Genomic DNA, 27422 nt, shown 5'->3' on the forward strand with positions numbered 1-27422 from the left:
AGTCTTGCCGTAAGAGAGGTGATCAAGAAGAGGCCAAAGTTCTGAGGAGCTCCATTTCCCATTTTCTCCCTTGGCAAGGAGACCTGGGAATGTAACATAGCCTCTCATTTCTTTGACAAGCCCCTGGTGAGTCTAACAGAGAACTAAAGAGCATGACCCAGAGTCTGGGCAAGACTGACTTCATCTCTTGAGGCTGAGATCAAAGGCACCAGATCCAACCCGCATGGGCAAATCCACCTTTATACGCCAGGCTTCAACCAGCTGTAGACTGGAGGTGAGTTTCTGAGGTCACTGCCTTGTGTCCTCTTCTCTGGACTGTACTTGAGTATTAAATCCCTCTAGTGGGTCCTAGAGAGGTCAAAACAACCATGTGGAAAGCCCCAGAATACTGGGTCTGGAGGGAACTTCAGATATCTGCCTCCTCACCCCCACTGTGCCGTGGAATTTGTTTCAGTGGTTTCCACTGCCCTCAGTGCAAGGACAAAACGCATGCTTACTACATTGTGTGCAACCCTCATCCTGACCCACGTTTTCACTCTTTCTTTTATGTTCTGAAATCCAGCCCCAACCTTTTTCTTGTGCCAAGTCTTCACAAACGCTTAGTTCATCAGAAATGCGCCTCTACCTCATCACACTCCCATCTTTTTCTGGCTGGCTCCTCCTCAGCCTTCATGCTCAACCCAAACCTCCTTATCCTTCAGGCTCCACCTGAACAACTTTCCTCAAGAAGCCGTCTCTGACTGCTCAGACTTTCTCACTTCCTTCCATAGCACTGTAGGCTTCCCACTTGCTAAAATGCGTCATCTTAAAATCATCTTTTAATATTAGTCTTACTTGTTAAACTTTAAAATCCAAAAGGATGCCGGCGGCACATATTTCATTCCCATAGTCTCTCCCCATTGCCTAGCGCAAATCTTGACACAAATCGACCACTCAATGAACAATTGTTGGATTGGATTAACATGCTCTACCTGCCTCATGTTACAGAGGAAACTGAAAGAAACTCAGAAAGTGAAGAAACTCATCCAAAGCAACATATTTGGTTGCAACCAAGAATTCGAATGCAGCACTCTCAATGACCAATCTTAGACCCTCCCACGCCACACTCCCTTTCTGGTGGTACTTAACTCCCATTTGTCACAAGCTGTGCCTTTAAACAAGACTGATTCCAGACACGGATCCTGATTTAGTTTAGACTGTCTGATGTCCACATTCCCCACCCTGTGAGGATGAACTGGGAAGACTGCAATTTCGCTCTCCCCTCTGGACATGCAGGGCTTTTCATTTTGGCATCACACAGCTAAACATATAGTTAGCATGTAGGAGCACAAACTACCCCCACTGCTTTGTTCTGTGCCTTAGAAAAGTAAATGCCACATGACAACATCCCTTTGGTGTGACTGCTGAAATGGCCTTCTTTCCCCAGTGAGGAAACATCCCAAATGAGTGCAAGGTTCCCTCCAGTGGTGTCATTTTCAATGAAGCTTGCCTGTGTCATTTGCAGTTAGGGGTTCATTGGTCAGAAGTGTTTTCCAGGGATGCACACAATGGAAACCATTAGAGAGATACTCAGAGCCGCTAGCTAGCCCAAAAGTTTAACCCACTCTATTAGCTGTAATGATGGCAGGCAGCTGCTGGAAGAGAGGAAAGACGAGAAAGCAGGAGTGCCAGCCTTGTACAGACACACTCGCGTGAGGTTTCAAATAGACCCCCCAGTGCTGGATTTAATATCATGACAGCACTCATAATCTCCTCCAGATTACTCAAAATACCTTTAAAATGTGTTCAATGATGAAAGGATCTGAAAAGACTACTCAAGAAACCTATCCGCCTCTACTGTAAGTTTCTATAGTGGAATTCTATGATCCTTTTTATTTGTTTGAGTTGGGATAGGAGAACTCATTACTCTTGGGATAACTTTCAGGATCATCTCTCAGCTGGAGACCTTCATACATGAATCCCAGAGAATGGTGACATCCTTCTTTAGAAGGCATTGAGTAGGATAGAAATTCTTATCTCTGCAGCCACAGTCATCTAAAATAAATTAGGAGCAAAAAAAGGCGTTTCTCAGGGTCATTATAAAGGACCCCAGATTCATGCTCATCCATCTGATGCATTATAGCATGTCACCTGTGCCAGTAAGTCTGTGTTTGAAAGCAGCCAATGCAATACCTGCAGTACAAATTACAGACTTTGATCACAACTTGCCTGTTGGAGCCGAGAACTAAGTTTGCTCTTTCTATTTTTTATCTCCAAATGTTTCAGAGCGAAGAGATGAGAAAGTGTATTTGAATCTTTAGGCTCCCTCTTTATCCATCTCTAAATGGGATCTTAGGAATGTCTGTGCTTACCTTGCCTTTTATCCAGCCTGCAGTGTGGCTCATCTGCGGGCACAAATTACCTCACTAAAGTATTCTTAGGAGAAATAATTAGCCACACACCCCTCCTCCGCACACTCTCCCGCATTCCTCGGGAGGCCCAGATGCCTGACATAAATCATTTAGTCCTGAGCCCTCGAACACACCTTTCCCACTGGATTCCATAATTGGCAAAGTAGTTGCCAACTGGGTTTAAAGTGATTTGAAATTGTTTTCCATCCAGCCTGGCTGATAGCAAAAGGTTTCCCCTTTACCTCAAGCATGAGTTACAGTAACATGATTGAATGTAACCAGTTATTCAGTTCAAGCTGTGATTCTGATACAGTATAGACAATGTGAATTCCCCTGAGCTCAGTGAGGCCATCTCAATGGTCCGTTTAAGTCCAATTCAATTAGACTCACTATGGTTCTTAGACTTTCTTACGTATGTTTGCAGCAGCCCTCAGGGTTGAATGTGAGACTGGTATTCATCTAGGACTTTTAAATTAGGTCTCAGGTGTCATCATTCTAAATGAATTATTACAGTGGTGTGTTCACACTGCCGTAGTTGAAGTTATGTTAGCATCTCCTCGCAACCATTTTAATCCACTGTGGAACGGAACTTGTCATGTATGGCCTCTGCCAGAAAGTGACTTTTTCCTTGAAACCCAGTTTTTAAAATAATTGGTCTACCAAGTAAACACTGCAATATGCATTTTTTAATGAAAAGAAAGGAAAAGACCACCTTAATTTACTTTGGGTTTTCTGTATGTATGTTTGTTGTGCTTTTCAAATGAGCACCATGGAAGGATAGCTCTCTTAATACTGAATTTCTTCAGATTTAAATAGTTCGTGTCTTGAATGCTTCTGTATGGGGTGGGCAGGGTGGGAGGGGCAGGAGTTAGACCTGAAGGAAATTTGTAGAGATTCGTGGATTTTCTTTTTTGCAAAATGTTCTATTGTATGCCTCTATCATTTCTCCTTCTGGAGCCTCAACTAACATTTTCTTCTTTCTTTTCATTTCTCGGGCTTTCTAGGAGCCCCAGTCATGACATCAGCAAGCACGTGGGGACATCTATCAGCATGTAGCTATTTCAAACACATTAAAAAGTCCATGCTCCTTTCCCCATGCCAGAGTTGCCCTAACAAACTATAGCTTCGAGCACAGTGACAGTGACATTAATGTCATAGTAGAGGGATCAGCCAGCCTAATGGCAAAAGCCCCCTATGCATGTGTCATCAATCACAAATCACATGCTGGGGAGAAAATAAAATAATTACAGGACCTACTTTTCTTTATTCAGGCAATTCAGACAGTGGCAGCATTCCAACTTCCCCAAAACCAACAGTTTGCAATCCTCAGCCTCTCTCTGAAAATGTATGCAAGAGAGGGTGTAAAACAACAGAGCCATGAAATTCAGAACAAAGCAACCACAGGTGAACAGATTAAATGGGGTACTATCGGGTGGTGTATAAATCAGAAATCCAAACTGCAAGCATATTCGAGGTTTACTATTGTTCCCCAGTGAAAGAAAAGCTGAACTGGCAAGTTGATTGACACTTCTACATGCTATCTGTACCATTATACCTGTGACTTTTGTCTATAAAGCATACAAAGAGGTGACACTTTGCAATTAAATGGAAAATTTGATTGCTATACCCAAACTGGGACGTTCAAGCCTATCAACAATTCAAAAAGCCTGAATTATGCAAAGAGGCTATAATGCTGTATCATCCATACACAAAGCTATGCTGTTGTTTTTCTTAGTCGTTACTAGGAAGTCCTAAGCAAAACTGTTATCACCCTCATAGTTTACCTATTAAATATATGCACAGTAGAGCAGGTAGTGAAAACAATATTCTCCCATTGCTGAAGTGGTCGGGGGTGGGAGGGGCAGAGACGCTGCCTAGTTTCAGTGTTGAAAGGTAGTTGTTACTGATTTAAATGAATGTATGGCTATTTTCGTTTCAGAAATACATTTTTTAAGAAGTCACATACAGTAAGGGTAATATTCACCAATCTAGTCCCTACCTGCTTGGATTTTTGTTATCTCTGATAGGATTTAGATAATTCATTCTAACTCAGGTAGATTCAGGGCCCTTGATATTCCCCCTTTGTGAAAAGCTCTTTCCCCAGATATTTTCAGTTTCCTTGTCATCAATGTCAGCTCTCAACCTAAATATTGATACAGCCAGGAGACAGGGAAATACTGGGTAGAAGAGGGTCGTTCCCAGGCAAAGGCCGCACCCACGGCCTGGATACCCACTGCCCTAAATGAGAACAGGTGTTCTCTCCCAAAAAGTTGCCTTTTGGCCCTCCATGCCCCCTATTCTATGCCCATATAAACCCTGAACCCCAGGCTCCAAAGCAGACCAGCAGGCAAGGAGATGAGGAGACAAGCAGACGGACGGCAGAGCGACGTGGCAGAGAAAGAGAGAGGAGGAGGAACGTCTGAACACCCAGAGGAATTCTGCTGGGGGCAGTTGGAGAGGATTTTGGCAGCCGGATGGCCAGGCAACAGGGGAATATTATCTTCCCACTCCATTTCCAACTTCTGGTCCCTAGCCATCCTGATGAGAACCACCCACACCACTCAATAAAACTCCTGCATTCATCCTTCAAGTTCGTGTGTGACCCGATTTTTCCAGGATGCTGGACAAGAGCTCGGGATACAGGAAGCTGTCACACTGGCCCTCTACCCTTGCAGAAAGGCACAGGGTCCATTAAGCTGGTTAACCCTCAAGACATCCGCGGACAGCAAAGCTAAAAGGTCACACTGTAACACACGCCCACTTGAGCTCCTTCACCTGTCCGTCTGCACGCTCCTCTATGGGGTTTTGAGCAGCAGCAGTCAAATAGGCGAGCCACACCACTGTCCTATGTCCTGCGAGGGGCAGGGAACGCTCCTGTTTCAATATCATCCCCAGGGACTCCTTTCCCGAGCACCTCCTAGCCAACACAGCCCCTCCTCACGTCACACTCTGTCTCATTATCCTGTTTGGTATTCTTTGCAGACTTATTACCTGATACTACCTTGTTTATTTATTTGCTGATGTAGGTACCCGTCTCTTCCCCCATTAGAATTTGGGCAGAAAATTTGTCTTATTCACCTCTGTGTCCCCAATGTCTAGACAGTGTGTAATACATAACAGTAAATATTTGTGGAACAAACCAATGACTGAATGAACGAATAAAGCATGTACCCATACACACACACGCCCCAACATACACACACATAGAGACACACACACCCACACACCCACACACATATATACACACACACATACACACACCCACACACATACACATACACACACACACCCCCACACCCACACACCCCCATACACACCCACACCACTAACACACACACCCACACACCCCCATACACACACCTTTAAATAACGCGACGTAAAATAAATAACTAATTTAGGATAGTCACTGAAGAAAAGGAACAACGCGGGCTGCTCAGTGATGCAGGACATTGAATTCCTAGGCTGTCATCTTGGTTTCCACAATCTTGGAATCTGGCTGGGTATTCATACGTAGGTAACGTTCACTGCCCAGTAGACATCATGATGTGAATGAAAAATAAGTCCCAGGAGGATTTCTAATCCCAGCATTGTGGACTCCTAAATGTCTCAGAACAGAACACTGAAAAGTGAGGCCGGGCATGATGGCTCATCCCTGTAATCCCAGCACTTTGACAGGCCAAGGCAGGTGGATCACTTGAGGCAAGGAGTTTGAGACCAGCCTGACCAACACAGTGAAACCCCATCTCCACCAAAAAATACAAAAGTTAGTCGGGCATGGTGGTATTACACCTGTAGTCTCAGCTACTCAGGAGGCTGAGGGATGAGAGTTGCTTGAACCCGGGAGGCAGAGAGTGTAGTGAGCCAAGATTGTACCACTGCTCTCCAGCCTGGGTGACAGAGCAAGACACTGTCTCAAAAACAAACAAACAAACAAACAAACACTGATTTTCTTTTATACAAGTAAAATAAAATTCACCGTTTTAACTATTTTTTCATGTACTGTTCAGTGACATTAAGTACATTTACCTTGTTGTGCAACCATCGCCACCATCTATCTCCAGAACCTTTTTCATCATCCAAGATTGAAACTGTGTGTGTGTTAAACGATAACTCCCAATATCCTGCCTTCTCTTTCCCTGGCAGCCACCACTTTACTTTCCATCTCTGTGAATTTGATTACTCTAGGTACCTCACATATGTGGAATCTAATCATATTCGTCCTTTTGTGACTGGTTTATGTCACTTAGCATAGTGTTTTCAAGGTTCATCCATGTTGTAGCATACAACAGAATTTTCTGCTTTCTCAAAGCCGAATAATATTTCACTGTGTAAATGTAGACCTCATTTGATTTATCCATTCGCCTGTTGATGAACACCTGGGCTACTTTCACCTTTTGGCTGTTGTGAACAATGCTGCTATGAACATGGGTGTACCGAGAGCTGCTGGAGACCTTGCTTTCAATTATTTTGGTTATATAACCTGAAGTAGAATTGCTGGATCATATGATAATTTTTTGTTTTTTGAGGAACCACCATTAGATTTCTCATAGCAGCTGCATCATTTTACATTCTAGCCAACAATGGTTTCTGATTTCTCCATACCCTCACCAACACTTGTGATTTATTGGGGTTTTTTATTAGCCATCCTAATGGGTATGAAGTGGTATCTCACAATGGTTTTGATTTGCATTTCCTAATGATTATTGATGTTGGGTATCTTTTCACATGCTTATTGGCCATTTACATATCTTCTTTGGAAAAATATTCAAGTCCTTTGTCCATTTTGGGGTGATATTGGGGTTTTGTTGTTCTTGAATTCTAGGAATTCTTTATATATTCTGAATATTAATCACTTTTCAGATATATGATTTATATATTTTCTCCCATTCCAAGAATCGTCTTTCATTCTGCTGCTAGTGTCATTTGGTGCACAACATTTTCCATTTTGCTGTAAAAATGTAAAAAAGCATCTTTTGAATGCATGGCTAAGCTGGTGAGAAAGAAGGGGAAATTCTTAAAGCCATATATGATGGGAAATCCCAAATCCAAAGAGATAACCAAACTTGAGACCACTGTTTGCCTCGTGGGTACATGTCAGTTCCCAGATATTTAAATCTTGGGGAGGTTATCCACTCACAGGTGGTGAGAAAGGAAATAATACCTGGGGTCCGACAAGACAGAGGTCATATCATAAAGTCAAGACTGAAAAAGTAGTACCCTTGATGGGTGTGTTTTGGGGGTTTTTTTGTTTGTTTGCTTTTTGGGGGGTTTGGGGGGGATTTTTTGAGAATGAGTTTCACTCTTGTTGCCCAGGCTGGAGTGCAATGGCACAATCTCAGCTCACTGCAACCTTCACCTCCCAGGTTCAAGCAATTCTCCTGCCTCAGCCTCCTGAGTAGCTGGGATTACAGGCGCCCACCACCACACCTGGCTAGTTTTTGTATTTTTAGTAGGGACGGGGTTTCACCATATTGGTCACAATGGGTGTATTTTTTAAAAGGGTTTCTGAGAGGGGGCTGGTGGGAACACTTCCATATCTCAGCCTTGTGTCTGGTTAGAGCATGTAAAAGAAAATTCTCACCCCAATAATTTCTAACCATAAGCTCATTTTCATGCATATTTGGAGCTGCAATTCATTACTGCTGGGACCCAAAAAAATCCAGCTACAAATGTACTTCGAAGAATCTTGGTTGGTGAACTCACAAATCGACTCTGGAAAAACACAGTTTAGACCTCAAAGAACAAATAAAATTGCAAGGAACATGAGTTCATAATCACTAGACACACAAGAAAACAAGCTACCACCAGTGAGAGATAGCAGAAATAGCAGCCATAGAATCAGGCCCACAAACCTGCAGATATTGGAATAGTAAGACGGTGACTAGAAATTAAAGGTGTTGTATGTGTTTAAAGAACATTGTTAATGTTTTCAAAATTATGATGATTAAGATATTATCAAAGATTACCAAAAGATTTCTATAAGATCTAGGTAGAGTTTCCAAAAGGTAGAATTGGAATTGAAAAAAAAAAATCAATAGATAGGTAAAAGTGCAGCTTAAAAACGGCTGAAGAGAAAATACGGAAATTTGAAAAGCAAGATGAATACATTATCAAGAATGCAGCAGACAGAGTCAACAAGAAGGAAAATATGAAAGAGAGGTTAAAAGACTTTGTATAAAAAATTTTAAGTGTGTATATATATTATTAGATTCACAAACACATAGATGTATGTAAAATGCATAGACAAAATCTAGATGCAGGAGAGGCCCCTTATAGCATTATGCATTTTGCATTGTTTGAAATTGTTTATAGAATAGGCCTGCATTCATTTTATAAATAATATATAGAAAATGCCCCAAAATGCATCTAAAGGATCTGAGGGATGTAAATACATAAGTAAAACAAAAGAGAGTAAGATGAAGGTCATGGGGAAAAAAATTGAGATGTAACATGGTATAGGGAGATCAAAAAAACTCAGTTTGAGGGAAAATGTAAGCAAAGAAATTAGGTGAAATGGAAATGTGAAAAGAAAAACAGCTGAGAAACTGGGAAACAGGAACACCAAAAGGTTACATAAATGTTGCTCCTATTTAAGTTTCATGACCAAAAAAAAAAATGGATCTTTTATTTACTGATTGTTTTGTTTTTTTAATGTCTGCTGGTTTGTTGCCAAAGCTCTAGATTTTTCTGCAGCTAATTAAGACCCTTGTCTGGAGTTGGACCCTGGAGATAAAGGTCGGAACTGCCGGTGGGGCTCTCAGTGTTTTTAACTGTTGTTCTTTGAGCTCCTAAAAGCTTAACTCCTCAATTACCAACCTGAAAAATGGTGCTGCTCCTTTCTGAGACAACACCCTCTGTTTAAATCTTTGCCCATTTAACCCTTCATTAACTCATTGAACCTCTATGACTGAATTTACATGTTTATTTCTTGCGGCTTTGGTACCTTCTAGAGATAATGCTGCCTGGGAACAGCGTTTCTGTCTCTCCTACAGCTAGTTAACATCAAGACCCTGATCTTCCAAATTGCCACAGCTTTTTCAGGATTAAATGCCCTGCGAGGAAGGTGTTAATCAGAGCAACACCTGAAACAATTGTACTCTAGGTACCGTCTCAAATCTGGAGGTAAAAGCAGCCTGAACATATCCAGTGGCTCCCAGGCATCAAAAAAAGGTTATGAAAACTGAACGAGGAAACTGGCAGGAAAGGACTAGGCAGGAAATGAGGTAATAAGTCACATAAATCCTAATGTCTACCAATGTCTGTGTTTAAGAAGGAAATGAAAGAAAACAAAGGTGCCCCTCTGTACTGTTTAATTTATAGCAGAATATGAAAACATTCTGCTAATGCAATTTTCTGGAGATTCAGTTGTACAACTGGTTATTAAATCCTCCAAAGAAAATGTGAACTAATTGTATGGCTAATTAACATTTTGGCCTAAAAATACTATAGCCAAGATCACTTTATTCTTAGCTGGTGAAAAATAATCTGATCCCCTAGTGAGGGCCCCTCAAAGCCTGGCTGGGCATATTTACAATTCTCTTATCTTAGTCTCAAAGCTATTTGGCCCTTTTGTTCCAATACAATAGCCCCAATATATCAGACCATCTCTATTTGCATACAGATACATGGAGTATTCACTTCTTCTCCGCTATGTGAATTTTCATTTTCATGAATGGCTTTACACAAAGGTAGAATAGGCAGCTAGCTAATATTGTGATTACAGGGAATTTCTCTGAAATCTCTCTCTTTCTTGCTTCTTTTTTTTTTTATTATTTGCTTTGTTTTCTTGTTGTTGTTTGAGACAGAATCTTGCTCAGTCACCTAGGCTGGAGTGCAGTGGCAAAATTACAGCTCACTGCAGCCTCAACCTTCCAGGCTCAAGTGATCCTCCTACCTCAGCCTTCCAAGTAGCTGGAACTACAGGCACGTGCCACCACACCCAGCTAGTTTGGGCATTTTTTGTAGAGTCACAGTTTTGTCATGTTCCCCAGGCTGGTCTTGAATGGGCTCAAGAAGCAGTCTGCCCACCTTGGCCTCCCAAAGTTCTGGGAATTACCGGTGAGAGTCACTGCACCCAGCCTTCCCGAAATCTCTTTAAAACCTTTCTGCATCCCGGTTCCAAAACACATGAAACACCACCACAGAAAAGACATATTGCTTAAAACAGAATTTTGAGTTAAGAAATTTCCTTTTCTTCAGGTCTCCTTTAAAACAAAACTCTTCCAGAAGGAATGACATATAAGTCACTAGCACTACAGCTTGAATTAATGCATCAGGGATGCCAATTGCCTGAGACCAAGGAAGAAAACCCATCACCACCCTGTGCTTCAATACAATATGAGGTGCTCGGGCCAGATCCAAATGCCTTCATCAGGATCAGGGCTTTAGGTGACAGCGGGCTGGAAGGATCTCCTAGAGTGGACTCTGCCATATCACCCACCACACACGTCCCTCCTCCACTTCCTACTGCACCCTCATCCCCTCGCCCGTCAAAACTGGCATGCCATGAAGTGTAGCCAAAAAATCTCAAGAATGTTTCCAGCAATAACATTTGATGGTGTCTATGCTTCTAGAATATGATTCCAGGTTTCCTAACCTTCTATAGTTATGAACTTTTTGGTTATCTAAGGAAAGCTATGAACCGTATACCACTTAGGGTAACTTCAGTTGCTGTGAGAAACCCACCCAAATTGTACAGTGGCTCAAATAGGATGGCTCAAATGTACACTTCTCACTCATGCAAAGTCCAAAATGAGTGCTTCTGCTCAGTTGGTGGCTCTCCTCTAAGTGGTAATTCAGAAACCCCGGCTCTTTCCCATCTATGACTCTGCCAGCTTTAACACTGCCAAGGTCACCCCACTCTTAGGCAGTGACCCAGCAGAAGGAGAATGGGAGTCTGGAGGTGGAGTAAAGGCCAGGCCTAGAAGTGGCATGCAAAGCCACTCTGGTCTCTTCCATGTATGTTGCAGTTTGGGTACATGAAGTTAAAATTTGCCCACATTAGATCCTTCCTTTTCTGAATAGCAATGACCTGGAAGACCTGAGCACCTGGTGCATCTGGAGCACAGAAACGGGGCAAAGGATTCAGAAATGGGAGAGGAGGAGGGGCAGAACCACACTCTACTGCTCAGGATTTTACTTGGGGTCAATTTTCCTTACATCAGGTCACAGGATAAATAACGGATCCCCTATTCGTTTCCAAAGGAGATGTCAGTCCATGTGTGTGTGCATGTGTGCATACATACACATATCTTATTGGATGTTCTCAGATTTATGTACACATAATATGCATATTGGTCATGCATATTTGTTGTATATTATCATTCATGCATATTAATCATGTATATATTATACATATTATGTGATATTTATATAGTTGATCATACATGTTATATATAAGTATAAAGATTTACACATCTGATAAATAGATATGTATCTGATTTATATCTCATGCTTTACATCTTATGCATAAACAATTGTATTTGGTAATGACCATGATGACTCCTCTTTCATGAACTTGTTCTCTACCTGCTTTAGGAGGTACTTCTGTCTAGAGGGACAAACGCCATACATCCAAACTTACCACAGTAAATAATGTATCAGAAAACATTTAGTATAGTCAATTGACAAGAGTCATGGAAAATGCTGTTAACGTGACAGTTCTACTTAGAACGTTCTGTTTATGTGTATAATTTTTTAAAAGAACATTTTGACAAATACACAGGATTATGTCCAAATTACTGGTGTGTCTGCATTCTCAAGCTGTTATTCAAACAATGGAAGTCAAGTTTTAAAGAGATTTTCAGGATCTGCTGAAATGCTTCTCTGCATTAAACGTGAATACAGAATAAAATAATGTTTAAGCAGAATACAAAAATAACTATTGTGACATTCATTTTAACAGGAATTTTTTTGAAGAAGAAAAAAAGAAACCAGAAAAAACTAAGCAAAAATTCCGCCTACTCTGCCCTTGCGTAACTTCTCAAACTCTCTCATTATTTTCCTCTGCCACTTCTTTCCCAAAAGAAAGTGAGTCCAAAACACCTTCTTCAGAAGTTTTAGGGCCTTTACAAATTGATTAGATAGTTGTAACCCTCAAAGGGAAAACGTTGGGCAATAACCTTATGAATCGGCCCCCTGGTCCACCACTCACTGTCCACCGGAGTGAACTACACAGGCCACCTGTCTCCAGAAGAGAACACTTGCCTTCTATTTGTCATCACAGGTGAGAGGAAAATAAGAATATGTGCTTTTGAAAAGTAGCCATCCCAGATCTTTCAAGGTGCAAGTGTATATGTGTCTACGTGTTATAAGTCCAACTAAAAAACATTTCCCTTCTTACAAAATAATAATAGTTATGTTGTCTTAGTCCATTTCGAGTTGCTATAACAGAATACCTGAAACTGGGTTGTTTATAAAGAGATTTATATGGCTCACAATTCTGCAGGCTGGAAAGTTCAAGATTAGGCAACTGCATCTGGTGAGGGCCTCAGGCTGCTTCAGCTCATGGTGGGAAACAGATGGGGAGCAGGTATGTGCCAAGAGATCACATGGCAAGAGAGAAAAACGCTGGGTGGAGGTGCTGGGCTCTTTTTAACAACCAGCTCTCCCAGAGCTCATAGAGCAAGAACCCTCAAGGGAAGGCATTAATCCACTCGTAAGGGCTCTGCCTCATGACCCAAACACCTCCCAATATTGCCATATTGGTGATCAGATTTTAACAAGAGGTTTGGAGGGGACAAGCATCCAAATCTAAGCAAATGTAGACATATTACTTCTTCAAGTACATTACTCAAACCTTTTAGCTTTTTTTTTTTTTTTTTTTCCCAGAACTCTTTTTATCATGTGCACCTTCTTTCATATGAAACAGAAGAACCTAAACAAGTTGCTTATTGGGTTCTGGGTGTAGTGCCTCATGCCTGTAATGCCCAAAAATAACTATTGTGACATTCATTTTAACAGGCGGGCAGATCACTTGAGGTCAGGAGTTTGAGACCAGCCTGGCCAACATGGCAAAACCCCATCTCCCCTAACAATATAAAAATTAGCCAGGCAACATGGTGTGCGCCTGTAGTCCCAGCTACTCAGGAGGCCAAGGCATGAGAATCGCTTGACCCTGGAAGACAGAGGTTGCACTGAGCTGAGATCACACCATTGCACTCCAGCCTGGGTGACAGGGCAAGACTGTGTCTCAAAACAAACAAACAAACAACTTGCTTATTAGATATTATAAACACTATTAAGGTGATCTTTCTTCTATTTTAAATTCTCTATTCATTCAAAAATGAATCTTGAAATTCCCAGTGTGGGGTCTTAGCTAATACTTGTAGAATATCAGGTCAGGTGCTGATATTCCCCAGTTTGGCAACAACAGAATCCAGCAGCTTTTAAAAAATTAATTAGATGTGTCTTTACACTACATTTGCATCCGTGGAAATTTGAGTAGCTCTACCTGGTAATGTGACACCTGTGGCCATATTTCTGCTGTTGCATCCACCACATCTATTAGGATTGTCTATTGGTGTATCTCGGCCACTTAACTGTCAGCTTTCTGAAACAGAACGTGTCTCCCTCCACGTATGGTGCTTGACAAAGAAAGGGTTTTCGAATATGCTTATTCCGGGAGTGAATGCTGTGATCTGATTATTTGCTCTTTGGGGCCTGTCTGAAATGTACAGTCATAATATCAAGTTCCTTCTGCCCTTTCTTGAGTCAATTTATCCAACTCCATAATAGCGGCTAGCCTTTTTGGAGCGTGTGTAATATATACACACTGTGCTCCGTGGCCTGAATGTATTCTCATTCAATCCTCAGCACGGTCCTTCAGGGTTGATATTATGATCAGCATTGTCTTCATTCTGCAAAAGGAAAAACTGAAGTTTAAGGAAGCTAAGTGATTTGCCTGGAGTCACACAGCTAGAAGGAGGCCCAGCCAAGAGTTAAAGTCTACATCTGTTGGATTCCAGAGCTAACATCTGATCTTCGTCATTTCACTAAAATTCTGAACCAGAAATGAGCCAAAGAAAAAGCCAAGTGCCCGTTAGTAATGGATAAAAAGCATCTTGTCTCCAAGGGCCTTGGGGCCTTATAAAAATGCAGGGAGTCCTTCACCTCTTCCATCTTCCCTGACTCCAGATGGGGCTCTGAGCTCTCTTGCTTGGGTTTCCAAGTGAGGGAATGAGCAGAGAAGGAGACGTGTTCCCGCCCCAGTCTAAAAGAATGGAAGTGGGCGTGACAGCTGAACAGGTCATGCTTTCCTCTGGCTTTAAAATGCCATCTTTCGACTGGGCGCCGTGGCTCACATCTGTAGTCCCAGCACTTTGGGAGGCCAAGGTAGACAGATCACCTGAGGTCAGCAGTTTGAGACCAGTCTGGCCAGCACGGTAAAGCCCCATCTCTACTAAAAATACAAAAATTAGCCGGTGTGGTGGCAGGCGCCTGTAGTCCCAGATACTCTGCAGGCTGAGGCGGAAAAATCACTTGAACCCAGGAGGCAAAGGTTGCAGTGAGCCGAGATCACGCCACTGCAGTTCAGCCTGGATGACAGAGGGAGACTCCATCGAAAAAAAAAAAAATTTTTTTTTTTAAATGCCATCTTTCTGTAGCAGTGGTCCTGTAGTTACAGACCAGACTCCAGTACAAAACCAAGATTCGATTATGAGATTTCCACTTTCTCCACAGCCCTGGGGGAGAGAACCATATTAATCACATTTCACCGCTGCTGAATTCCATGAGCTCCTTCTATGCTTACTTACCAGGAGCATCTACATGAAGAGGACAGGGTCTGTATCCAGCCAGAGTAAGCAACCATTCCGTTATATAATCTCGGGGAGGTCAAAAGGCCCAGGACCTCCCCAGAGGCCCCATTTAGGCTGCTCTAGGAACTGAACCTTCCAGGGTTGCTCCTTCTCACGCCCTCTGGGCTGGGCCAAGCCCCTTCCTCTGAACTCCCACAACATCCTCCACTAATGAGTATATAACATCACACAGCAGCCATGAAGGAAAAGCAAATGTGTGAGTTGAAGAAAGACCTCCATATCCCTTCCAGTTCTATTCCAGCACTCCCGAGGCAGAACGTGCTGCGTGGTGAATCTGTGAGCTTGGTCTCCAGGGATACTTAGAAGCAGGCAACCATTCATCTGGGTCCTATGGGGACAGGGGATTAAGGAGCTTCCTGCATTGGGCAGAATGTTGGAAGAGGTGACCTCTAAAATGTGACTCTTCAGTTCCATGAGTACCATGCTGAATCTTTGTGCGACACAGACTCTTGGCAATCTAGACTTCCAGACAAAGGGAAAAATGATGGCTTTCACTCAGGTTTGCTGAGGATGATTTGCAAGTACCCAAGCATCCCTTTGTCACCTAAATCAGATCATTAACCATGGTTACTCCTTGGTAAGATGAATTTGATTTCTTTGTTGAGTTGCTTATTTATAATCCCGTCTTGTTTCGCAGAAGCTCTGGGGTGACTATAATGCAAATTGGACAAAGCAAGAGTGCTAAAAATGCAGAGACAGACCTTCAAATGCTCCTAAATCCTAGCGCCCAGCAGCCGTCCACAGTATTTATATGGAGTAATGGTGACATCCAGTGGTCAATTAAGTTACACCTGGACGAGTTTGTGATTTTTTTTTTCCCCCAACCTAGAAATAATTATACCAGAAAAATTATTTTTTGAACAACTCAGTTTTGGGCTCCTCTGAACATCAAGAAAAGCCTAAATGTTGTGTCTTCAAATGCAGATAACACTGGCCTCTGCCTTTCAGCTTGTAGCATTCATGTCTGCAGACAGGCTTCGCTCAAGCGTAGAAAAAAGAGCTCTCTACTGCCTCATCTATAAAATGGAGCAGGTAATAAACTACCTGCCAAATTGGAGTCAGCAATGAGTTGCCACGGGAAGCACAGTGTGTGAGGATGGCCATAAATGTGTACAGGAGCAAAATGAGAGAGACGGTGTTCCATAAGTCAAACCAGGAACAAAGAACAGAAAGCTGAAAGAACGAGCCCAGATGAAGGCGCTCAGACAGAGAACTGTATTAGGGTAAGGCCCTGGGCTTATTTGCTTTTTTTCCCCTGGCACTTAGCACAATGTCAGCACATAGCAAGGGCTTGGATATTTTTGACTCTTTAAATGAATGAATGAATGAATGCATTGAGGATTTCCTAGGCATTATATCCCAAAGGATCTGCCAGTTAAGGATTTGGTGCATCTGTCCAGCCTAGTCTGGATCTGGAGGTTGCATCTTGAGGTCACATCTGGAGACCAGCAAGTAGGAGAAAGTCTCTGAATGATCTAAATGTCTCAGAATAAAGTAGGCTGGAACAGCACAAGGTAATTGTGTGGGTTAAGCAGTGTTAGGAGCTAAATTGGTATAAATCCCATCTCTGTGTAGTTTGTACACTGAAAATCTACATGTTGAGTTACCTAATTTGCCAACTGAGTTTGTGGTGTTTCTAGCTGACCCACTAAGCAGTGGCCTGGGAGAATGGAACAGGAGCTTGTGACAAGCCACAGTCCCTAAGCTCATGGTTTGACAGCCAGAATTATCAGAGGCTGATCTAAACGGCCTTTTGCCCAACGCCCTAGGTGGTTTTGCATAAGCTGTAACTTAGATCATTTATCTCATTTTAAATAGAATATTCATAACTGACCCCTAAAATGACATTAAAGAAAAATATTATTCAATATAAATATTTTCTTTAATATCATTTTGGGGGTCAGTTACCTAGAAATATATATTTATTGTTTACAGGATCTTGCTACTAAATATGTTGATTATACTGATACAGTGCTAGCAAACAAAGCAAAATACTTAAAGGTATTGTCTAAATAATCTTACACCACTGTCCTTGAGATCCACCTTGGGGAAAAAAGGTTAAAAGACTCTTTAAACCACATCAAATGACATTTTTACATAACCTGTAAAAAATGGACAAAATGATCATTTCCAATTTATCGTCCTATAACCTTGCAAAAAATGCAATAAAACACTATATTCTTGGCAAAAGCAATATGTCTGAATTCCAATTACACAAAAACACAGAGAAATCCAAGTCAATTTCTTCTTAAAGCTATAATTAATATGAAAGAGCAGAAAGTCTTATAACAACAGAAATACATTTGTATTAAGAAGATAATTCTTGGCCATTACCAGAAAATTGTTAATTCTTGAAAGAGCACATGTATATAAATAGTTAGTACAATTATTATACTTTTCTCCCTACATGAAATATGATAATGTCAATGTTACAGCCAATAATAAATGAAAGAGTGTGAGTGTGAATTTATTTAATGGTTTTACTGCATCTTCAGTGCAGATGGGCTGCAGTCTAGATTAGAATAAAGATTTGTAAGAGTTGAGAATTGCTGAAATGATTGATTAGGAGTACAATACAATCTTCCTGCCTTATGGGTTCTCCTATTAGCAAAGTGTCATTTGCCCTCTGATGTGTTACATAATCCCCACAACTTCCCAAGCTCAGCATCCTTGAACCAAGTGAGTCCTCGGTTCTCACAAGTAATTCCTTTCAAGGTCCAAAAGCCCAAGTATCAGAGAAAAGAGAAATGTATAATCTGAGACAAAAGAAAGGGGCCATCTGCATGCTTAGTTATAGATGCCAGCCACACCCTGTTATTTGATTCCATTTCATTCCTTATATGACACATAAAATGCACTATCCAGAATATAACTGATTTGGATGCAAGTCCACTAAAATGAATTTTCTCTGAGGTTTTTTTTTTTGAGGATTTCAAGACAACTTTTAGAATAATTAGACATATGATATCTTTTTGCAGCTAAAACCTCTGCATTGGTTTCTCATTGTCACATAGATTCCACTTGCCTTATATGTCATATAGATTCTATTTGCCATATATGGCACAGGCCATAGTGCTCTGGCCACAATATACTTCTCTCCTGCCATTCCTTCATGCAACCTATCTACCCCATACCTCCACCAAAGAACACCCAGCATCCCAAACAAGTAAAAAATAAGATAAGGGACTCATTCACCTACATTTCCCAGATATCATCATTCATTTAGCAAACATCTATTTAACACCTTCTATGTGATTGGCTGTGAGTATAAAACAAGGAAGAAAACATTGTTCCTATCCAAAAAACTCATAATCTGATAAACTTCTGTCAAATGTCACAGGGCTATGTCTTCTTGTTACGAAGGAAATAGGACACACACTATCTTTCCAATCACCAAGGAGAAAAAGCCTGAGGTCTAACAGAACAGCACTGGTAATACGGTAGCCAAAACTTTCTACTAGAGAAGCAGCTTTCTTTGCTGGGCACCATGGCTCATGCTTGTAATCTCAGAGCTTTGTGAGACCAAGGCAGAAGAACCCAGGAGTTGAGCCCAGGAGTTCAAGACCAGCCTGGGCAACATAGTGAGACCCTGTCACTATAAAAATTTTTTTTTAATTAGCCAGACACAGTGGCACACACCTGCATCACACACACCTGTGTACACACAGCAGCACATACCAGCTACTTGGGAGGCTGAGGCGGGAGGATCGCTTGACTGAAACCCTGTCTCTAAAAAGAAAAAAGAAGGGAAAACAAGAGAAGCTGCTTCCAATTATCAGTCACATCCAAACATGGGCCAACCCACACCATTTACCCACAAAAGAATGAAGGATTGGAGAGAGAACTGGCCTTCGAAGTGCAGAGTGAAATGCAAGGGAGAATCTGGTGTCCGGCAGATCTTTCAAGGTCACTAGATTCTTGATAATGCCAGAAACAAGGCCTATCACGTGACCATGATGAGAAAGATGGCCAGGCCCTGGGACGGCCCTGGTGTGAGCAGAGTAAGCAGAGGTGAAACCTTGGAACCCAAAAGGCTGGCAGAAGAAAGTGATGATTTAAGCTCACCAAGAGAGTATTCAGGTCCTGGGGTCACTGAGGTATGAAGAAACACCAGCACTTTGGTAGCAGGAAGGGCCTGGGATTTCTGCTTTCTTGCAAAAAGCAGCCACAAGAATTTGCAGATCACACAGATTAGTGGAACGAGACTACGTTGACCACTTCCTCAATGGATATAGGGAAGGGATGACCAGGCTATGAAAGACTTGGAACCCAGCTCTCTTGAAAGGTGAGAGAAGAGAGGTCCCCAATGAATGACATCATAGCATCTCTCATTGTCTCAAAGCTACCATTTTTGGAGCCCTTACTAATCCCCATGACCACCCACGCAGTATTATGATCTCTCATTCTATTATGAAGAGACTCAGGCTCAGATAGACTAGGTAACTTGCTCAATATCCACACAATTAGCCATGTGTTGGAGTCACAATTCTAAAAGCAGTACATCTAATCACTATGCTGTGCTGCCTCCCTGTTTGAGTTGCTTAGTTGGCCCCAGGTCTCATGGGAATGGGAGCTCTGTTGCACATCACGAGGATAAAGGCAAATGCAGTTAAGCTGCTCTCCACCCGAGATGCCAAGCAACACTGGCCATCCCAGAGATTTCCAGGCTGACTTCACACCAGCTTAGCCTTTAAAACTAAACTAAGCTGGCAAGTGCTAGGATCAAAACATAAATAGCTAAAAAGTATCAACACTGATCGAAGAATCAAGTCAACAGTCACATACATTCATATCTAGTTTATACCACAGAGCAGTCATTGCTAAATAGAAACAACTTTTCCTGAAACCAAAATGCAGGATCAAAATAAATGAAAAACAAAACAGCTATTCTATTCTGGAAGTCAGTTATACAAGTTGGTTACATATGAAGGGGACTCATTGCTCTATAAGTATGACTAGAAGGCGTTGGTGGTTATTTTAAGTCTTTGCCATGCTACATAGAGATTGTTTATGCAGCAAGTAGTTGCCACAGCGGCAGGGGCTGGAGAAGAAATGTGTGTGCCTCAGCAGAGGCAAAGGAGTGTAGGGACTTGTCTACTGAAACTTGGTGCGCTGAATAAAAATATTTACAGCACTATTTTATGGAGTGATCCACCTCCAAGGCATCAACTGCTTTACGCAGTATCGCATCACGCTAAAAATGTTCCCTTCTGGGCCTAAATATAGAGGAAGTTGAAATATGTTCTTATGAATATTGACATGATTGGAACAGATATTTGTAACTATACCTAAAATGTAGTCTAGGGGGCATAGGATTAAGAGTGCTGCAAATTGAAATTGTGGATATGTCTATTTCATATTGGGAAAAGGACCTCTGTATGCTTTTTTTTATTTCTTTCATGTCATTAGAAGGATGTGTATGTTCTGCAGTTTTAAGATAACATTTTTGCTTTGCTGTTTAGTGACCTAGTGAAAAGACTGCACAGCTGAAAATTTGTCTCTGTGGTGCATCTAGAATGTTAATAACCCAGTTATCATATGACTTGCATTTGTTTAGAAAAATGAGACAGATCTCTTTTTTATCCATTTAATTTAGCAAATGCTATATGTTTAAATATATATAAATGTTCCACCAGACCTAAGTTTCTCAGCCTTTGCACTATTGATCTATTAGGCTAAGTAAATCTTTGTTGTGGCGCAATTGTCCTGTGCGTTGCAGGGTTTTTAGCATCAACCCTGGTCTCTACTCACTAGATACCATCCCCACAATGTGACAACCAAAAATATCTGCAGACATTGCCAAATGTCCTCTGGGAGCAAGATCACCCCAGCTGAAAACGATGCCCTACATATTCCATCAAGATCGAGCCCCGATATTCCTCAACTGTGGCAAAGAGCTATTGTCTTTAATGGAGGTCAGGGTGTTTCTGGATGAGCTCTTCTTATCTACGCATCTCAAATACACTACCTGGAGGTTTGGCTCTCACAGGGCTGAGAATAATGACCAGGGCCAGGTGTACACAAAGAGAATTTTCTCCTCTAATATTTAAGTACAGCTTTATTTTTGCTTTGCAATTAACCTCTGCTCCACAGCCTTTAGTACATCTACTAGTGTTGTCAAGGAGACAACCTCCAACTAGTAGATAACAGGTAGGCCAAGATAATTGGCCCTTGGTTCCTTTCTGCTGCTCCTGCACACACAGTGGACCTTGCTGCCTCCATAAATCAGGGCCGGCTGCATGATTATTGTATCCAAATAAGAAACTCACAAATTCTAGTCTCCTTTCCCTACCTGGTTTAGAACTAAAGAGACACATTTAATTTGCTTCACCAGATCAAATAAAGAGGAAGTCTGGCAATAGCGATAAACCCCAGAGATCAGCTAAATTATGTCCCAACTTGACATTTATATGAGCACACGCCTCTCAATCTCCAGAGGTGATTAGATTAAGGTTATTTTAGCTTGCACTTCATGCACGCACATCCCTAAAGACTCAGGGAAAGGGGTGGATGGTGACTAATACCATCAGTGATTTTATTCAAATGTTTTGTATTGCCAATATGCTGCCTAAAATGTTACTTAGGATGGAGAGCTACATTTCTACAGAGTGCACGCAAAGCCTTTTACATTTCAGCCTTAAGGTTTTCACAAAACCTGCTCTCTCTCAGAGCCTGAGCAAACCCTTCTGCCGTTGGGACACATGATCATTGTTTGCTATCCGGGCAGATCCCACATGGCATCCTCTATCCCCAGAGACAGAAATCATTTTGCTCAGAGATTTTGACTTAGTTCATTAACTCCAGAACCCTCAGGAGAAGGCTGAGACAGTGCACTGGAATGCAGATCGAACTACCCTGTCTCCTGTGTGCATGGGAAGGTGGTAAAAAGCATTCCTTTGCCTCTAATCTGTGTCAAAAAACAAAAACCAAGAGAAATATAACTTGTGCTTCATGAAAATCAAAATTAGAGCTGAAATGCCCAGTCACCAACAGCAAGCCAAAACCAGCCTCTCTGTCCTGGCATGAGTTAAATCCAACTGATCACATCCAGGGTTGTTGCATTTATCCTGCCTCAATTTGTTCTTGAACAGAGAATAGGCATGATCTTAAGAATTTCAGATTTCAGACCCGATGGTTTGAGGAATAGATATATAATACATCTCAAAATGTACTATCGATTGGCATGGAAAAATAGTAAATTATTATTGTTTTGGGCTTTTTTGGGTTTTTTTGTTTGTTTGTTTGTTTTGAGATGGAGACTCACTCTGTCTCCTAGACCAGAGTGCAGTGGTGTCATCTTGGCTCACTGCAACCTCTGCCTCCCAGGTTCAATTAATTCTCTTACCTCAGCCTCCCAAGTAGCTGGGACTACAGCCGCGTACCACCACACCCAGCTAATTTTTGTACTCTTAGTAGAGACAGGGTTTTGTCATGTTGACCAGGATGGTCTTGAACTCCTGACCTCAGGTGATCCACCTGCTTCAGCCTCCCAAAGTGCTGGGATAACAGGCATGAGCCACCTCACCCGGACAAATTATGATTGTTTTTTAAAATAAATAACTTTCTCCAATCCAAAAGACATGTTTCAGCCTTGGTTAAAAAAATATATGGGTAGCAATTTAATGTTATGAATTTTAGAATTACTTTATCTGTAGCTTGTAAAATAAAATTTAAACACTTTTTAGTTGTAGATATGTATATTGTTTCTCTTACTTCCCTGAATTCTCCTTTGCTCTTTTTGTATTATTTAATCTATTCATAATATGGCCATTCATCCTCTATTTAGCAGAACTGTTCCAAATATTCTATCTTGTTGCTATTGTGGTAGACGACCCTATCTACGAATATGTGTTCCAATTTTAAGGTCCAAAAATACCTACAAGTGCCTATAAGAACAAAACACAAAATACTTTGGAAAGAGACATCCCTCATCGTACCCAAACTCCCAATATCCTGTTACACAGAACTGTCAGGTGCAAGGGAAACTCCATAATTCATTTTCCTCCTTTGTCTATATTTACCCTCACTTCAATCCACATAGGATTTCAGGCAACTTACAAAAGTATATACATCACAAAAGAATAAAGTAGTTGAAGGAATCAGGGCAAAGGCAAATGAGAATAGAAAGTAAAAACCAGAGGTAAGATCAGAATGCAGACAAACATAGCATGGGGCCCCATCCAGGTACAAGAAGTGACCCTGGAGTGTTCCCTTAAGCTGCCTAATGGCCGAAGAGACGACAGAAAGACCATCATTGTGAGACTGAAAGCAAACTGTTTAAGAGCAGCCTGGTTGGATGTCAAGACCTGAGAGTAATGTCTCTGGTGGTGCCTCCTAAGGAAGGACCTCAACAGCATCTGAATTCATTTTGTTCATCTTCCTAAACTTTATCAAGGGAACGCCTAAGCCCTCCCAAGTAAGACGTGGATGGTTTTCATTGTTAAAAATAATCACTAGGGAGGAAAAATTGGAGACACTATCCAGTGACTCATAGAGCTGCAAACGTTTCTCCTTCTTACTCCTTGTGTCTTATGGTTTTATTATACGCTTTTTGGTCCCCTTTCTGTAGCATGCTTGCTAACTCTCCCATCATATAGATAAAGGTCTAGCCACCCTAAAAACCCATTCTTTGAAAGTTGTGTATAACCTTGGAGCATCAGCCCCCAGACTGAAGAAGCCTTCACATGAATCAGGACCTGCAGTGCTCTAAAAACACGTTTTGCTCTAAAATACACCCTGTCAATGTGCAAAGTCTAAATTGTTTTGCTCTTAGCTTCCTATAGTACTTAAGTCCTACCTAGAATAATTCACCCTCAGTGAAACCTTTTTTTGAGGGGAGGGGACATATCACGAAAAAAGCAGGCAACTCAGAGTAATAATGAATATTACATGCTCTTATAAAGAATGTCTTCAAAGGAGGGGAGCCTTGCCAGCATTACTGAGTAATGATCTTTGAACACAGCATTAAAGTCAAAGCATGAAGGAAGGCAGATAAAATATTTAATGACATCTAATATTCCCAGCTCTTGCAAAAAGCCAAGAACTGGTTACAGTTTATCAGTAGCTGCACATTTTAATATCATTAGACAATAATTTTTTCCAATCAGAGTAATAAAGTTACCAAAATCACGGGGTGGTAGAAAGGAAGGGAAATAAAGCAGGTTATAAACTGCTCGGAAATCCTGTCTTTTCCAATTGACTTTTAATATGAATGTGGAAACTGGGCTCAGTAATCAGTTGGCTCACTTGGTTCACAGATCGGCCAGAGCCTCAATAAATATTGAGGATGTCTCTACGAAACAATCTTTGACTAGTCATGTTCAGGACAAGTCTTTTAAAACCCCCTTCACCTCCTGGGACACAAGTGTGGTCAGAAGTCCTTTTTGGCTTTAGTGTGTCATTGGCCTCAAATCTTCCAATCCTGCCAATATGAATCAGTTAAAGGAGAGTTACATATCTGGAATTTTGCACCAGGCAAATAGGTGCTTCAAGAGGATGGGGTGGAGGTAGATAAGTATGTAGGTAGGTCGATAAGGCAAGGAGATCTGTTCTGTCACAAGAAGAAAACCAGGCAGGAACAGTGGACAAACAGAAACCAGTCTATGGAAGGACAATTTACTGAGACACCAATTTGCCTGCGTTCTCAAGGAACAGTCTTCTCCTCCTCCACTGCACCATCCCCCTCCACATAGCAAGGTTCTTACCGCTCTTGCCACAGAAATTTGAGAAAATATAAGCTACTTAAAGCTACTTTTTTGTAAAAACCTGAGTTGTTGGGTTTTTTTTTAAGATACAGAATATATCAATTTTCTAAGACTGCTATAACTAAGTGCCACAGACTGGGCGGCTTAAACAACCTGGATTTATTTTCTCACAGTTTTAGAAGCTGGAAGTCTGAGGTCAAGGTGTCGGCAGGGTTCGTTTCTTCTGAAGGCTGTCTCCTTGGCTTGCCAGGTGGCCGCACTCTTGCTGCGTGTTCCATGCTCATCTCTCTGGGCTGCATTGTCTGGTGTGTCTCCCTGTGTTCTAATCTCCCCTTCTTACAAACACACCGAGCTTACTGGATTACGGCCCACATGGATGACCTCATGTTTACGTAATTACCTCTTTAAAGGCCCTATCTGCAAAAACAGTCACATTCTAAGGTGCTGTAGCACTTCAATGTATGAATTTGGAGGACCCCAAAGTTCAGCCCATAACACAGAGAAACAAATTTTTGGGAATGAAGAGAGAGGCATGTAAGTCCTGTGGGAAGCTCATATCTACACCCGTTTCAGGGAGTGCCTAGGGAGGTCATAAGACCTTGAAGATGTTGCTCTGGGAGACACCTAGAGAGGACAGACCTAAGTACAATGATGCCTCGGCCTCCTTCAGGATTCCTGGGCCCAAAGACATGGCACACAAGTAGCAGAGCCTCCCAATCTGAAGGTGGGGATACTAAAAATTTCTGTGGTCACAGGAACAGGCTGGTGGTCGATGACCAGATGGTCATCCCTGATGCTCAGCCTCTAATGCCCAAATCCTTTGCACCATTCAGGGGTAGAATTCCACAGGGAGCCTCAGCAATGACCAACACTGAATTTCTAGACAGCCCTGTGGATAGGGGCTCTGCAACAGATTTACATTAGTTTAAAGAAAACGTAGAATGTGATATTTCTTGTTGCTTACAGGCTGAATTTGCACCTGCAAGAATTATGTCAGGATGTATATAAAGTTTAGGAAAGAATAAAACAGAATAGAAACCAAGCCCATATTTATACAATAAGCCAACCACGGCATCTCAAACTGCACAGAAGCAGGACAGAATTTAAATTAAGAGGTCTCAAGAGTACAAAACAATTTATCTGGATGTAAAAGGCAAAAGTGAGTCAGGTCTCTTGACCTATTCCAACAATACACGCATCTTCTCCATAAATGATAATAACAGTAGTTCTACGTGCTAGGAGCCAACCCCATCCAATCACTTCAGCATTCTTTTTTTTTTTTTTTTTTTTTTTTTTTTGAGATGGAGTCTCACTCTGTCCCCCAGGCTGGAGTGCAGTGGTGCAATCTCGGCTCACTGCAACCTCCGTCTCCTGGGTTCAAGTGCTGTCTCAACCTCCCAAGTAGCCAGGATTATAGGGACCTGCCACCATGCCGGGCTAATTTTTATATTTTTAGCAGAGATGGGGTTTCATCATGTTGGCCAGGATGGCCTCAAACTTCTGAGCTCAGGTGATCTGCCTGCCTCAGCCTCCCAAAGTGCTGGGATTACAGGTGTGAGTCAGCAAGCCCGGCCTCTCATTGAATTTGAAATAGTTATCATAGCTCTCCTGTGTATCTCAGTATTTTAGCATTATTTGTGATCTCAGGTATCTCTTGTTGACACAATCCTCCTCCTTAAATGCTAAACTTCATGAGAGCAGGATCTCTATTTTCTACCTCTTTTGGACTGCTTCATCGTAGCTAGAGAAATCTGGCTCAGTTAATTCCAGGTGACAGCCATGACCAAGAAGTCTTTCTTTTCTTCCCTTCATAAGCATTAAACAGAACCTGTGTGTCCCTTTGTATTCCTGAGACAGAATGGGGAGTGAAATCTCCCTGTTTTTCCATTAACACAAATTAAGGCCATTTTCAGAAAAATTTTCTGGCAGGTAGCTAAGTTCTAGAAATATCACTGGAAGAAAAAAGAGGTCTGGCATTGAGAAAAATAAGAGAAACCAGAAGAGAGGCAGATTCCAGAGAAAAAGCATGAGAACATAATTAGTTTAGTTTAGGGTAATATGAGCACTTGAAAGTCCTCTCCACCCCTTCTCCTACCCCATACCCAGCCAAGTAATGTGCTTTTTCTAAGCCCTGACTTCTGAATCACTAAAGAAATAAAACAGTAAAGCAAATAGGAAATTAAAACATCCCCATTATTTAAAGTGAGGTTGATATTATAGAACACAGTGTATACCTGCAGGCCAGTGGATTCGCACAGGCTGAATCCCGAATTAGACTGCTGCTGGTCCTCCCCACCCTGGGTGCCCTTTACCTCCCATGGTAGGTGCAAGGACTTTCCCACTAAGCCTCTTGAAGGCCAAGAGGAACCAAGACCACATGTTCTCCAAGAGCAGCTCACCAATCAGGGAGTTTTCTCCTCTCCAAAGTGGAGAGGGAGTACAAAGAGGATGAAAGTGTTTTATAATGCACATGACTCCCTGTGGAAGAAAACATCAGGAGTGAAGAACAT

At 41.7% G+C, this 27422-nt stretch overlaps 1 pseudogene; it reads left to right on the forward strand.

Moving 5' to 3' along the window:
• Positions 1 to 223: 223 nt before the first annotated feature.
• The window catches only part of LOC119618606 (eukaryotic initiation factor 4A-III-like), a 37648-nt pseudogene continuing 10449 nt past the window's right edge, over positions 224 to 27422 (forward strand).

This window comes from Chlorocebus sabaeus, chromosome 18 (assembly GCF_047675955.1).
Source record: "Chlorocebus sabaeus isolate Y175 chromosome 18, mChlSab1.0.hap1, whole genome shotgun sequence".
NCBI lineage: Eukaryota > Metazoa > Chordata > Mammalia > Primates > Cercopithecidae > Chlorocebus > Chlorocebus sabaeus.